Here is a 15,670-nt window from a genome sequence, read left to right as displayed (position 1 = left end):
GATTCTCTGCTGTACATACTTAACATTGAAGTTTATGGGCTGTGCAGGTTCTCCCATTCTCTGGAGGCTTCTCAGATTGTATCCCCTGAGGTGGCTGTTGTTCTAACCAGGGTTGGGGGTTGGGTTGTAAGAAGTAATTGCAGCACTAAGATCTGTTCAGGCAAATTACCTGTTCTTGTATTTTCAAAACCTGGGAAGTATTAACTAACCTGCTTTGGGGATGAAGCTATGGATTTCAAGGAGTGTGCTGTAGCTTCAGAATTTTCAGACTCTACAGTAGTAAATAGATCAACCTATGGAGGAACCTATATTCTATCTGCTGTACTGGGATATTAAAGCCCAGAGTTATGGGGTCTGTTCCCAGGCACAGAGAGAAAGCTACTTTTTCCTATGCACTTAACTGCCTAGGCTGTTGTTTTTTAACACTTGCTCTTACATTTGTCTGTCCATCCAGCTTACTCTCCACAACTGTCTCTCAGGTATGTCCTGAGGCAATGGCCAGCTAAACAATTTTAAACAAATTCCTTATCATTATAGTGCCCAGACACTGCCTCCATACCGAGTCTAGAGAGTGACATGGTGGGATTTTACTTCACTGATGACCCATCTGCTGGCAGAATCACTGTCTCATCAGAACTTGTAATTGAATTTGAAGGTTTCCATAGTTGTGCGTTGTCTTTTGGCTAGTAGTGCAAGTGTTTTCACTAGGACTCCATCTTAATTTTTTTTCCTTTTGCTGTGATAAAATACTCTGAGAAAAGCAACTTAAAGGAGAAGGGGTTGTTGTCTGTTTTTTACTCTTTTGGGGGGGGGCGCCACCCAGCTCCCAAATAAATCACACAGAGAAACTTATTCTTAATTATAAATGCCCAGTCTTAGCTTGTCTTGTTTCTTGCCAGCTTTACTTAACTTTAAATTATCCCACTTAGCTTTTCTTAACTTATCCCATCTACCTTTTGCCTTGGGGCTTTCCCCATTCTCTTAGTTCTGTAAATCTTACTCTTACTCTGTGGCTTGCTGTGTAGCTGGGTGGCTCGCCCCTGGAGTCCTCCTCCCTCTCTGGCTACTTTTCCTCTTTCCTTCCAGATTTCTCCTTTTATATATTCTCTCTGCCTGCCAGCCCTGCCTATCCTTTCTCTTGCCTTGCTATTGGATGTTCAGTTCTTTATTAGACCATCAGGTGTTTTAGAGAGGCAAAGTATCACAGCTTCACAGAGTTTAAACAAATGCAACATAAACAAAGTAACACACCTTAAAATAATATTCTACAACAGAGAAGGATTGGCTTTAGCTCACAGTTCAGGATACAGTCCATTAAGGTAGGGAAGTCACAATGGCAGGAGCTTTGAAGCAGCTGGTTGCATTGTGTCCACAGTCAGAAGTGAAGAATATGTACATTTTTATATACTTAGGAAATAGATACACATACATGTATATAACATTTAATAAAAATACATCTCTAGTTAGATCTATAGAGACATTTCCAGAGACAATGAGTGAGAAAATAAGACAAACCCTGACCGTGGGACACCATTACAAGTACTACAGTCCTGGACTGAATACTAGCATTCATCTCTCTCAGTTTCTTGACTGTAGATTAAGTGGTCCTGATACTGTCTTCCCTACCATGATGTACTATACTCCTTATTAAACTGGGACTTTAAAAAATGTCTTCTTTTCTCAAATTGCTCTTGTCATATATTTTATCACATCAGCGAGAAAAGGAAGTACTATAGAAAACTGACACTGTGGAGGGGAGCTATTGGTGTGATAAAACCATCCCTGTACGGCTCTATGGTTTCAGAGAGCTACTGAGGACAGGGAATGTGTGGTGGTACTGGAGTCAGTGTGAGGAAGCCCTGAGAGTCCATTGCAATGCTATTAAACTGAAGGTTGGAATTTCAGAGCAGAACCCAAGATGCTGGCTGCAAGATGGATGGGCTGAGCTATCTAAGCTCTTTAAAACGAAAGCCCCACATTGACATGTCTGTTATTGTTGTCCTTGTTTAGTTCATGCTCAGGCAGCCATGTTGGTGAAATGTTATGGGTGTAGCTTCTGACATTCCTAGGAGACACACTCTCCAAGGACAGGAAAAAGCCCAGAAGGTCTTAACTCTACTCAAACAACTACAGGCATCTAAAGAATGCTAAAAGTAGGAGCAATAGTCTTTCTCAAGAAACGAAACAGCACATTAATTGGTTATTCAATACCAAATGATCAGCCATGAAATCATGCCTACATGTAACATTATGCAGACTGAGAAGAAATATATATAAATATATATATATATAAATGTATATTTTACATATAAAATTATATATATGAATAAAGGTTTTATTTATATACGTATTTATAGAAATATGTACATTTTTATATACTTAGGAAATAGATACACATACATGTATATAACAATTAATAAAAATACATCTCTAGTTAGATCTATAGAGACATTTCCAGAGACAATGAGTGAGAAAATAAGACAAACCCTGACCGTGGGACACCATTACAAGTACTACAGTCCTGGACTGAATACTAGCATTCATCTCTCTCAGTTTCTTGACTGTAGATTAAGTGGTCCTGATACTGTCTTCCCTACCATGATGTACTATACTCCTTATTAAACTGGGACTTTAAAAAATGTCTTCTTTTCTCAAATTGCTCTTGTCATATATTTTATCACATCAGCGAGAAAAGGAAGTACTATAGAAAACTGACACTGTGGAGGGGAGCTATTGGTGTGATAAAACCATCCCTGTGGTTCGTAAGCTTCTGGAACTGGTTTGCAGTAAAAATGTAGAAGAGTTGGGAGCTGTAGACTAGACAAGTACTAAAGTCCTATAATTATAGTTTAACGGGACATTCTGGGAGGAGTTTGGAAGAGCAGATGTTGAGAGAAATTGGACAGTAGAGGCCTGGCCCATTTTAGAGGAGAACAAAGACTTTATCAGAAACAGACTAGAAGTTATTCATGTTATAGTTTGGCAAAGAATTTGTTTTCATTCTTTCTGTGTCTTGAGAACTCGAGTAAGGCTGAATATAGGAGTAATGGACTAATTTGTTTAGTATAAGAAATGTCAAGATACAGTTGTGTAGCTTGGTCTGTTTGTGGGTTTCCTAGCAGTGGGATCAGGACCTGTCCCTGGCGCTTAAGCTGGCCTTTCGGAACCTGTTCCCCATGCTGGGTTTCCTTGGCCAGCCTTGATGCACGGGGAGGAGTTTGGTCCTGCCTTACCTTGATGTGCCATGCTTTGTAGACTCCAATGGGAGGCCTGCCCCTTTCTGAATGGAGACAGAGGAGGAGTGGATGCTGCAGTGGGGATAGAAGGGGGTGGGGGGAGGGAACAGGAGGACAGGAGGGAGGGGGAAACTCAGGTCGGTATGTAAAATAAATGAAAAAAATTAATAAAAAATTACACACACACAAAAACGAACAAAAAGAAATGTCAAGATAAGCTGGCATTCAGGTTGTGGCATGGTTCCTGCCCAGTGTTCTTATTTAGGTCTACAATGAGAGAAAGAGAGAAAGAGAAAGAGCAGAATATGAAAAATGTGCAGGTTGGTAAAGAAAGGAATGTGAGTGAATTTACAGTTGAAGATGAGAATACAGACAATGCAGATATATTTGTTAAAAAGATTAGCACCATTAAAAAGAAATCGATAGTTCTGCTCGGGAACACTGGGAATAGCATCTTACAGACAATACCACCTCCCCATTCATTATAGGCTGTAACTTGTGAAAATGCAAATTCATTTGAAAAGAGAGAGCTTAATCTGACAATGCCACCATAAGAATCCCATGGTTTTCTCTCACTTTTTTTTAATACCTAAAAAATGCTTCTGTGTGGTCATCTTCAAAGGCACACTAGAGGCCACTACAACCATGGTCCAAGAAGCCAGGCTGCATCTCAAGTGGGCAGCAGTATATGGTAGCCCAATGTCCATATGACACTGGTTTTACAGATAGGAAAGAATTAAGAATGAGGAGGTCATGTAGGCTTAAACCAAGTTTCCAGAGAAATCACTAAAGCCAGGAAATGTGTTGGAAGGGTTGGATTCCCTGTAAGGAGGCCCAAAAAGGCCACTATGTAGAGATAGGAAGGTGAAGAGTAAGTTGCAATAGTGATTCCAAGTATGTTAAAGATGTCAGGACTGTGAGCTATCCTCAAAGGAAAGCTGTAGGCATGGAATGGAGCCAACCCAAAGAGAGGGTGTGACTCCTATAGATGGCAAACCTGGAGGGCTTGGACTTCTTAAGGCTGTTGTAACCCATATGATGCCAGCATGAGCTACAGATGTCACATATGGAGCTATGATATTTTTTTTCCTTGCTGCATTTCAGTCTTGCTTTGGTCTTATCTTTTCTTGTTATTTTCATGTTCCTCACTTTGGGATGGGACATGTTTTGTCTGTGCCATTGTTTATTTAATATATGTTTTTGATTTCACAGAAGCTCACAGGTAACTGATTCCCTTGATGCCAGAGGATACTGGTTTTTTGTTGCTGATGTTTTGTTTTTAAACAGTGTTAAGACTGTTAAATACAAGGGAACCTTTTAGAGATAGACTATATGCATATTGCATTTTTTAATTTTATTTTTGAGATTGTAATTTAATTCCATTTCTCTCCTTCCTATCCTCCCTCCAAACTCTCCCATATAGTCCTCCCTACTCTCCTTCAAATTCATGACCTCTTTTTTCATTATTACTGAAGACACACAAGTATTTGTATGTACATATATAGTCCTAAATATAACCTGATGAGTCTAGATAACATTTCTTGTATGTATGTTTTCAGGTCTGACCATTTAGCACTGGACAACCAATCGGTATGCTCGTCCCTGGGGAGGAGGACCACCTCTCCTGCTCCCAGTTTTACTCAGTTGCCTGTAGTTCTTTGTGAGGCCTCATGGGCTTTTCCCTGTCAAGTCTGGCATGTTCTTGGTATCATCCTTGTTCAGCTCATGCTTGAGTGGTACTGTTGGTGGGATTTTACGAGTATAGCTTCTGATGTGACTAGGAGGCACAGTCTTACAACAAATTCCCTGATCTTCTAGCTCTTACATTCTTTCTTCCCCCTCTTTCACAGTGTTTCCTGAGCCTTAGGTGCAGGAGTGTTTGAAGATGAACCCATTGGTACTGGGCTCCACAACTCTGCATTTTGATGGGTTGTGGTTTACTGTAGCGGTCCCCATCTGTTGCAAAGAAAAGTGTCCTTGATGAGAGGAAAGACTAAACTTATCTCTGGGTGTAAGGACAAATATTTACAGATTGTCATTAGGGATTATGCTGGTTTAGTAAATTAGTGGTTGTAGATTATCCTCCAATAACCATAATTTCACTAGCACTGAGTAGTTATCTGGGTTTCCAGTGCGAGGCTATTTCTTAGCAACACATAGGTCTTGATCTTGCTAAGAACAATAAATATAAAATAAGCAAACAACTAGTACAGTGACTATCACATGATAATTATCCACTTAATATTAATTTTATTACATTTTCTTCATATTTTTACTATGGAAACTTACTATCTACAAAATACTTTCAAATTTGATACTTCAGTTTATTCTCAGAAAAACTATATCAGGTAAGGACTATACTTTTATTACTGATGAAAGAATATTTTCAGAGAAAGTAAATTGCCTAGATTTACAGTCTGTAATAAGCAGAACTACAATTTCAACTTACATTTTCTGACTTCATATGAAGGATTTTTGACACTATATCACAATTGCCTATGATTTGGGTATACTTAATGAATACTAAAAATTTAAAGATGTTGTTAAAATTAACATATGCCATGAGGAAATTTTTGTAAATCTTAAGGTTGCACATAACAAAAATGACTTATATGGTAAATGTTCTTTGAAAAATATCTAAATGCTTCTAAATTACATTATCAAAGAGGCTTCAATTCTTTGAGCAGTTGTCTAAAATTGTACATGATTCTAGAATCAGAATGAACTTTGCATTGCTGCTTTTAGCTAAATAAATAAGATATTTAAAAATGGAAAGCTTCGTTACTATAGTTACAAAAGATACACCTACTCTAAAAAATATGATTTCTACTTTTGTAATATATGAAACATGTAAAAGGAAAAAGGAAAAAGAGTCATAATCAATAGCTGCCTTTCTTCCTTCCTTTCTCCCCTCCCCTTTCCTTCCTTTATTTCACTACTTCTTCATTTATTATGCTCTGGGAATCAAACCCAGGGTCTCAAGGATGCTAGAAGAGTACTCTACCATTGCAATATGCCTCATCTGGAAGACGATTTCTATATTGTTGAAAATAGCTGTTTCTTTGTCTAATGCTGTTTCCTCCACATTTATAATTAGGGCTGATAGACTCTATCATGTGAAAAAGGTTGTTTTTTTTTAATGAAAATGGAGTAGAAACTCTATTCATAAGAAAATCATGGAAATATAAAGTCATAATTTTATCTTGGATATTTAATTTCTTTTAATCACGTGATAGAAGCCAGAAAATAAGCCCACACAGGCACAGCCCACCTGAATTTTGAAGATTTCCAAAACATACTTTGAAGGCTCTTCGGAAAACCAAACATGTAGAAGTTTAAAGGTATTTCCATACCTTTAATCCTGTATAAAAATTCAGTTCAGAATGATCAAGGACCTTAAAGTAAGGTCTGAAACTGCTAGAAGTGAACTCAGAGAAAATACTTCAAGGTATAAGCCTAGGAAATGACTTTCATAAAGAAATCTAATAGCTCAATAAATAAATCCAAAAGTGACAAATGTGATTTCATGAAATTAAAAATCTTCTGCACAACAAAGGAATTGATTGATTAATCAAGTGAAGAGATAGCCTACATAATGTGTGAAAATACCCAAGAAGTAATTATAATATGAAAAGAGCTCAAAAATGAAATAACCTCATCACCAAACAACTTAATCAATAGATGGGCTAATGAAGCAGACAGGCAATTCTTAAAATATGGATAAGTAGCCAATAAACATAAAAATGTTCATCATCCTTAGCTATCAGTGAAATGAAAATTAAAATAAAAAAGAAGATTCCATTTTACCTCAGTCAAAATGGCTATGATTAAGACAAATAAGTGCTATTGAGGATGCAGGCAAGAGAGAATTTTTATATATGCTGCTAATGGATATGCAAATTAGTATGGCTACTATGTAAATCATTAGTGAGGTTCTTGGAAAATCTAGAAGTAATACTACCACATGATCTCCCAGTATCGCTCATGTGTATAAACCTATTGGGCTATAATTCAAAATATCACATAGATACTTGCACATCTATGTTTATTGTAACACTAGTCACAATAGCCATGTTATGTAATTTGTCTAGGTGTCTAAAAATAGATGAACAAATAAAGGTAATGTTGTTTTACACAAACTTTATTCAGTCATGAAGAACAACATTCCTTATGTCATTTGCAGGAAATACGGATGTAACTAGAGTTCATTTTAAGCAAAATAGGCCTTCAACTTACTTCCTCTCCTATATTTAGCATACGTTTTCATTTTGTCTCAAGGTTCTAATTTATGTTTAGATTTCTTGCTTCATTAGTTTCTCAAAAGCCACACTGTGAACATTCCAACTTTCTTCTGTTATTCATTGCCTTAGTTAGGGTTTTTATTGCTGTGGAGACACCAGGACAATGGCAACTCTTATAAAAGAACACATTTAATTGGGACTCACTTACAGTTCAGAGGTTTAGTCCATTATCATCATGATGGGAAGTATGGTGGCATGCAGGCAGACATGTTGCTGGAGAGGTAGCTGAGAGTTCTACATCTGGATCTGCAGGCAGCAGGATGAGACAGTGAGTCACTAGGCTTGGCTTGAGCTTCTAAAACCTCAAAGCCCACCCTCAGTGATACACTTCCTCTGATAAAGCCACACCTACTTCAACAAGGTCACACCTCCTAATAGTGCCACCCCCTATAGGCCTATGTGGGCCATTTTTATTCAAACCACCACACTCATTTACAGTTTTTTTTAAAAAAAATTTATTAAGAGATTTTCTATTCGTTTTACATATCAACCACAGATTCCCCTGTCCTCCCTCCTCCCACGCCCCAGCCTTTCCCCCCAACCCAACCCCCATCCCCACCTCCTCCAAGGTAAGGTCTCCCCTGGGGAGTCAGCAGAGCCTGGTATCAGTTGAGGCAGGTCCAAGCCCCTCCTCCCTGCACCAAGGCTGAGCAAAGTGTCTCAGCATAGGCACTAGGTTCCAAAAAGCCAGCTCATGCACTAAGGACAGATCCCAGTCTCATTGCCTGGGGCCCACCTAAACAGTTCAAGCTAAACAACTGTCTCACTTATCCAGAGGGCATAGTCCAGTACCATGGGGGCTCCTCAGCTATTGGTCCACAGTTCATGTGTTTCCACTAGTTTGGCTAGTTGTCTCTGTACTTTTTCCAATTATGGTTTCCATATCTTTTGCTCATACAATCCCTCCTCTTTCTCATCGATTGGACTCCTGGAGCTCCACCTGGGGCCTGGCCGTGGATCTCTGGATCCGCTTCCATCAGACACTGGATGAGGGTTCTATCATGACAGTTAGGGTGTTCAGCCATCCAATCACCAGAGTAGGTCAGCTCAGGCACCCTCTCAACCATTGCCAGTAGTCTATAGTGGAGTCATCGTTGTGGATTCCTTTGTGGATTTACAGTTTTTTAATGGAGCCAGAAAAAGAAATCTGATATGCTTTTAGTATTCTTAAAGTTTTTAAGCCTTGTTTTGTGTCTTACATATGATGAATTTTGGAAAATTGTCCATGTATATTTAATGAGAAAATAGACTCCCTTATGTACAATGTTCGTTATGATTGATGCATTTGATCTATAACACTGCCTGAGTCCAATGTTGTGCTATGATTCTTCTATATGGATAATTTATCTAATTGAAAATGGGGAACAAAATATACAACTATTATTGTGTTTCTATGGTACTTTATAATTTTGTTAATATTCACTTGACGTGTTTTGGTGCTCAAATGGTAGGTACATACAGATTTATAGTAGTTACATCTCTGTGGTAAACTGACATGTTACATTATATAATGGTACTTTGTTGTCACATGCTTCCTTGTATGACTCAAAGTCTATTTTACCTGATATAGCCATCTTTGATTACTTTGGGTAATAATTTGAAAGAAACATATTTCTACTTTTTCATGCTTATTTTATCCTTATATTTAAAGAAATTATCTTTTAAGGAGCTAGGTGTTGAATTTTGTTCTTAATTCATGAAGTAATTGAACATTTTTTGATTTGGGGTCTTAATCCACTTGCATCTAAAATAATTATTGATAAATAATTTTCCATCTTTCTCACAGTCTATTAGTTCTCATTTTCCTATGGTTGTCCATATTCATTTTCGACTGATTTTTTGTTTGTATTTTTATAGATATTTTTGTGGTTACCATAAGGCTCATATAAAACAAGCGCTTTAGTTCTGTATGATAATTCTAATTTTATTTATTCACATGTAAACAATTGTGTCATGATTCATATTTTTTACATTGTATATCCATATACAGTTTTCATAAAGTTACTTTAAGTAACTTTCATCTTTATACCTTTATATTCAAATTCAAATTGACTGACAAAACACTATAGTAGTATTCCTTATTAGTCTATTTACTTTTCTATATTTGTATGTATTCATATTGCTGTTTTGTGTCCTTTTAATTCAAAATATTGCCCTTGGTGTTTCTTGAAAGGCAAGGTGATAATGTCCTCAACTTTTGATTGCAAGGGACAGTCTTTATCTGTCATTTTTGAAGTATAGTTCTGGTAGGCATAATATTCTTGTTCAGTAGTTTTTTTTAATTTCTATATTTTAAGTATATCATCCTACTCCCTTATGTTTTTAAGATTTGTTCTAAGAAAGTGATAGTTTTATGAGTTCCTTTTTATGTGAAAAGTCACTTTTACTGCTTTCAAAATTCTTTCTTTGCTCTTGAATCTTAATCATTTAGCTGAAACATGACTGTGTTAGCAATAATAAAGAAAAAGAAGCCATGAATTTTGAAAGAAACAGGGCAGCTTACATTGGAGGGGTTGGAAGGAGGAAAGGAAAGGAAAATGATGTAATATTATTTTAATTTAAAAAGTAAATTTCCTTTAATTCATCTCATTTTTGAGGTAGCTGGGCTAAAAGCCAATGAGAAGGCAGAATAGCAAGGCAATAAGAGCCTGGGTAGACAGGAAGTCGTGGCATTTTGGAAGCTGTAGAGCTGGTGAAGTAAGGTTGGTTAGTGGCTCTCACTATTTCCCTGATCTCTAAGGCCACTTCTTAAATATAACACCAGTAGCATAGACACTGAGATAAAAAAATCAATAAATGGGACCTTCTGAAACTGAGAAGCTTCTGTAAGGCAAAGGACACAGTAAATAAGACAAAACAACAGCTTACAGAATGGGAAAAGATCTTCACCAACCCCACAACTGACAGAGGGCTGATCTCCAAAATATACAAAGAACTCAAGAAACTAGACATCAAAACACCAAACTATCCAGTTAAAAAATGGGCTACAAATTTAAACAGAGAATTCTCAACAGAAGAATCTCAAATGGCTGAAAGACATTTAAGGAATTGATCAACATTCTTAGTCATCAGAGAAATGCAAGTCAAAATGACTCTGAGATACCATCTTACCCCTGTCAGAATAGCTAAGATCAAAAACAGTGATGACAGCTTATGTTGGAAAGGATGTGGAGCAAGAGGAACATTCCTCCACTGCTGGTGGGAGTACAAACTTGTACAGCCACTCTGGAAATCAGTATGGTGACTTCTCAGAAAATTGGGAATCAATCTACTTCAAGACCCAATGATACCGCTCTTGGACATATACCTAAGGAATGCTCAATCATACCACAAGGACACTTGCTCAACTATGTTCATAGCATCATTATTTGTAATAGCCAGAACCTGGAAACAACCTAGGTGCACCTCAACTGAAGAATGGATAAAGAAAATGTGGCACATATACACAATGGAGTACTACTCAGCAGTAAAAAACAATGATATCATGAAATTTGCAGGCAAATGAATGGAACTAGAAAATATCACCTTGAGTGAGGTAACCCAGACTCAGAAGGACAAACATGGTACGTACTCACTCATAAGTGGATGCTAGATGTAAAGCAAAGTACAACCAGACTACCACCCACAGCTCCAGAGAAGCTAGCTAACAAGGAGGACCCTAAGAGGAACACATATAACACCCTGGGAAGGGGATATAGATGAGATCTCCTGAGTAAACTGGGGGTAAGGGGGGTAATGGAGGGTAGGGGATGGGGGATGATGGGAACAGGGAATAATGGGATGGTCAAGCTGGAACAGGGGTGGAGTGGGAGAGCAATGAGGGAGATAGCTTGATAGAGGGAGACATCATGGGGATAGGGAGAAACTGGCATGAGGGAGGTTCCCAGGATCTCACTGGGATGACCCCAGCTTAGAGTATTAGCAGTGGTGAAGGGGGTGCCTGAGCTGGCCTACCCTGGTGATCAGATGGGTGAATGCCCTAACTGCCATCATAGAGCCTTCATCCAGTAACTGATGGAAACAGATGCAGAGAGCCATGGCCAAGCACCAGGCTGATCTCCAGAAGTCCAGTCGAAGAGAGGGAAGAGAGATTCTATAAGCAAGGGGTATCTAGACCATGATGGGGAAACTTACAGAGACAACTGAACCAAGCTAGTGGGAACTCATGAACTTTGGACCGACAGCTGTGGAGCCTGCATGGGACTGGACTGGGCCCTCTGCATGGGTAAGACAGTTGTGTAGCTTGGTCTGTTTGAGGGGCCCCTGGTAGTAGGATCAGGATCCATCCCTGGTGCATGAGCAGGCTTTTTGGAGCCCATTACCCATGGTGGGACACCTTGCACAGCCTTGATGGAGGTGGAGTGCCTTGGACTTGCCTCAACTGAATGTACCAGGCTCTGCTGACTCCTCATGGGAGGCCTTACCTTTTTGGAGGAGGGGCTGGGGGGTGGGCTGAGGGGAAAGGCTTGCGGGGGAGAGCAAGAGGAGAAATTGGAGGGATCTGTGGTTGGTGTGTGGAATGATTAAAAAATTTCTTAATAAAAAAATAAAAATCTTTTAAATTCTTTTTTCTACTCTGACAAAATTTCCAAGATTTTTGTGTACTTAACTGTTTTACTTCAGCTACATTATTTGTGACAATGACAGCAGACACCCAATGTTATCCATATTATTGATTATTTAGTATGTCAGCAATTTTCAGAGTGCTGAAAACAGTTCAACTGAGGTGAAAAAAACTAATTCCTGCAAGTACTAGCAATCATACTTTTGATACATGTATACCTGTAGTGTTTTCTTCTTGTATATGCAAGTTTCTTTCTTGTGTTATTCTGGAAACGTGATTAAGGGAAGTATTTTCTAATAGTGTTGATGGGATAACCTCCCTAGCATCTGCAAATCATGAATGCATTTGAATTCTATATCTTTCAATGCTAGTAAACATTACTTGTTGGTAAGGCTCTTTAAAAAACATTTACTTTTTATTTTTAATCACATGCCTGCGTGTGTGTGTGTGTGTGTGTGTGTGTGTGTGTGTGTGTGTGTGTGTGTGTTATGTGCCCATGAGGACAGATGCCTACAGAGGTTAGGAAAGAGTGTTTGATTTTCTCACATTGGGGTCACAAGCAATTGTGAGCTGCTAGACATGGGTGCTGGGAACTGAACTCTGAAAGAACAGTGTGTGCTTTAATGTGCTGAGTGACTTTTCCATTCCCAGGGTTAACTTTTCATGAGCATCACCTCCTGCAGTGAAAACTTCTCTTTCACTTAATAGTGAATGACAGGATATTGTGAATGGGCCATTGAGCTTCCACTGGTTTGTTAGGACCATGAACAACAACTAAAACTTTTTTTCAAAGGTTAGAAAACCTGCAGTCTTGAGCATTTTGCCAGAATCCTTTAAATTGATCTTCATAGTCGAGCATAATTAAGCATGTCAGTAGTGAATTGATCAGTTATGTTACAGGTGAATTAATTATGTTCTTTACCATTACCCTTGAGGTTTCTTAATCTTTGCGTTTCATTTGGCTTAGAAAATATGATATAAAATCACTGAAAATATCTTATAGAATAACAGTCTATGGGAAATGTATACTACTTGGTTGTTTTTAAATTGTGCTTCACTGAATTTAGAATCACGCCTCCCTCTAATAACACTAATTTCAACAGTGTGTATTTATAAGTGATTTTATTTTTCATGTCTGTTGTGAGAAAAGATATATAAAACTGAATACATAAAATGCTAGCCATTTTGCAGGTAAAAACTGATTTTTATTCCAACTCACATTCATCAGTCATCTCCCTAAGTTTCCTGACTAACATGTCTAAGCTATGCAAAAATAGTTGTGGAAGGGTCACTTTCATCACTCCATTCATACTTAGTAGAAAAATAATGTCAACTTGAATATTGAGAGATGACATTTGAGTTCAAAGAAGTCAAAGTGTATAGTATAGCACAGTTTTCCAGTCATTCACTTTAAATACTATTTCTTATTGCCCTATGAAAAGTCAGAAATAAGAGTGGGATAAATTGCTTACTGCTTGCTACAGGAATCTAATTGAATGACCAACTACCTAGTAATTCTATAAGAACTCCACTGTCATTCTAGGTACCGCATTTAACACTTGTTTCACAATGGTGGCAGGATTACAATGGTCATGTCAAATTTTCCACCAACTTCTTTTAAATCCCTTTCTTTTCATTCAGGGCATGCCATAATGACATCAGTAATAGCTTTGGGCATGCAGATTTACTGAAGTAGACCTAGGCTGGCTTTTAACAGGCTTCATAGGCATATTTTCTGCAGTTTCTAGTAGATTTAACAGTGCACTGCTCCGGAGTGCCACTTCTCAGGCATGGCTTAGCTGAGTGTACATGGGCTGAGGAAGGGTCAACAGGCATAGGTTCTAGCTGGCACAGAATAATGGTATAATCCTGCCACCTTCATGGCCCTTAGGGAAAGCAGCACTGGTGCCAGGGGTATGTTTGGTACTTATGTTTTCACTTTCCTCATTCAAATTCTCCACTCACGTCTTTTATTCTTTTGATCTTTTAAATCACTTTTATTATGGTTACTTTGAATATACATTTTTGAGACATTGTCTTGCTCTGTAGCTCAGACGGGCTTTAAATTAACAATTTTTCTGAATTAGCCTCTTAAGTGCCGGGGACAATTGACACATATCACCATGCCCAACCCCATATATTTTCATGTCATTAATATCTCCTTCTGAATATTTATCTTGTGCCTTTGTTTGAAAAACTTTTCCTATTTATTAATTTCCCTGAAGTCTTTGTGCTAATCTATACAAAACATTAATTTCCCCTGCCTTTGCAGACTTACTCTCAATAATTAGCCTGTTCAAATAGCATGCTGCTCCCATGCATTATTTTTTTGTAATGATATTATTGCTTCTTAAGTATTCCAGGTCTCAAGAGTGATATGGGACAGATGAATCAGGGGTTAGTGTCTTGGGAAAACTCTCAACACAATCAAAGTGGATAATCTTTGATTCATTTCTTTCTTAGCTGTGACAGGAGAACAAGGCATGCACAAAAGGTATCAAGATAAATATGAAAGAAGTCAGTCATCAGAAAGACTGGACATATCTCCCCAATAGAGCTACATGCAGATAAAACACACCATGGATGAGAAAAATCCCCAAACATCTCCCAGGAAAGACAATGCTATGTAACCAACCCATAAAGGGTCCTGATGCTTAAGGGATATGTGTAGGGATTTTGAATTTCAAACCTGTCCTGGCTGGCTCTCTAGCCTACTTCCATTCTTTAGAATGCCTCTCTCTTGTTTAATAGACGGTTTATTTTTTAGAACTGTCCTGTGTCCCTAGTCCATTCATTTGTTTCAGAACACATGAAGCTGGAAATCTCAGTGGATACTTGTCTAGACTCAGAAGCACACCTTTAACTGTTGATGTTAAAATTAAGGAGGTAAAGTATACTCATTTCTCCCCCCTTTCAGTTTCCCTGGAGGACTTGGAAATGGTGGGAAAGCTCCTGGGAAAGGCATGAGTATACCCTGGGGGAACTTGAATATCCTCTTCCCCTCCTTCCTTCCCATAGTTTATGGTGTCTTGTAACCTGTAAGAATGTAATGCTAGAATCCAGCTGCTGCTTAGGGCACAAACCTGTAGCAGCCCTTCCCCACGTACAGATTGATGCCAATAGGCATCCTACTGAGATATTACCTGTGAACGTAGATAAGAGACTTCCAGGTGCCAGGATCTCTCACCTTGGGAAATAAGGTTACATCAAAGAAAGTATTGGTGGCCATATATCCTGCTCCTCACCCTCTTCCCTGCCTTGAGTCAGGAATCCTGGCTGTGGCTCTTGCTGTGAAACTATTCCCATCCTCTGAAAAGTATAAGACGCCCACACTTTCGCTATGTGGGCCCAGATTTCGTCACTTCAGAGCCTCTTCATGCTGTTATCTATCTGTTTATCTGTATGCCAACAGTGTTAATAACTTTTCTACTGAACACTATACTCCCATCAATATGTGTCAGTATCCCACTGAATCTCCCTCCAAGATGTTGTAGTGCCTAGACCTTCTTCCTTGCCATAATGGGATGTTATATGACCAATGTAGGTGTTCATTGACCAATTGCTGCCTA

At 38.4% G+C, this 15,670-nt stretch overlaps 1 protein-coding gene across 14 annotated transcripts in view; it reads right to left on the bottom strand.

Moving 5' to 3' along the window:
* Zc3h12b (zinc finger CCCH-type containing 12B) overlaps nucleotides 1-15,670 on the bottom strand; it is a 216,968-nt gene that overhangs the window by 41,629 nt on the left and 159,669 nt on the right. For 11 of the 14 annotated variants that reach the window (XM_052733026.1, XM_052733066.1, XM_052733076.1 and 8 more), the window contains one exon: nucleotides 7,686-7,783. The exons of 2 other annotated variants lie outside the window; for them this stretch is intronic. The gene's annotated coding sequence lies outside the window, so the exon portion shown is untranslated. Of the gene's footprint in view, nucleotides 1-3,233; nucleotides 3,309-7,685; nucleotides 7,784-15,670 lie in introns of all 14 variants that reach the window. One more of the 14 variants, XM_052733051.1, reaches the window with a different exon arrangement.

Source organism: Peromyscus californicus, unplaced genomic scaffold (genome assembly GCF_007827085.1).
Source record: "Peromyscus californicus insignis strain IS unplaced genomic scaffold, ASM782708v3 Scaffold_10__1_contigs__length_136768540, whole genome shotgun sequence".
NCBI classification, from domain to species: Eukaryota; Metazoa; Chordata; class Mammalia; order Rodentia; family Cricetidae; genus Peromyscus; species Peromyscus californicus.
Note: the sequence above shows the minus strand (reverse complement) of the source record. Positions and strands in the feature narration are given on the sequence as shown.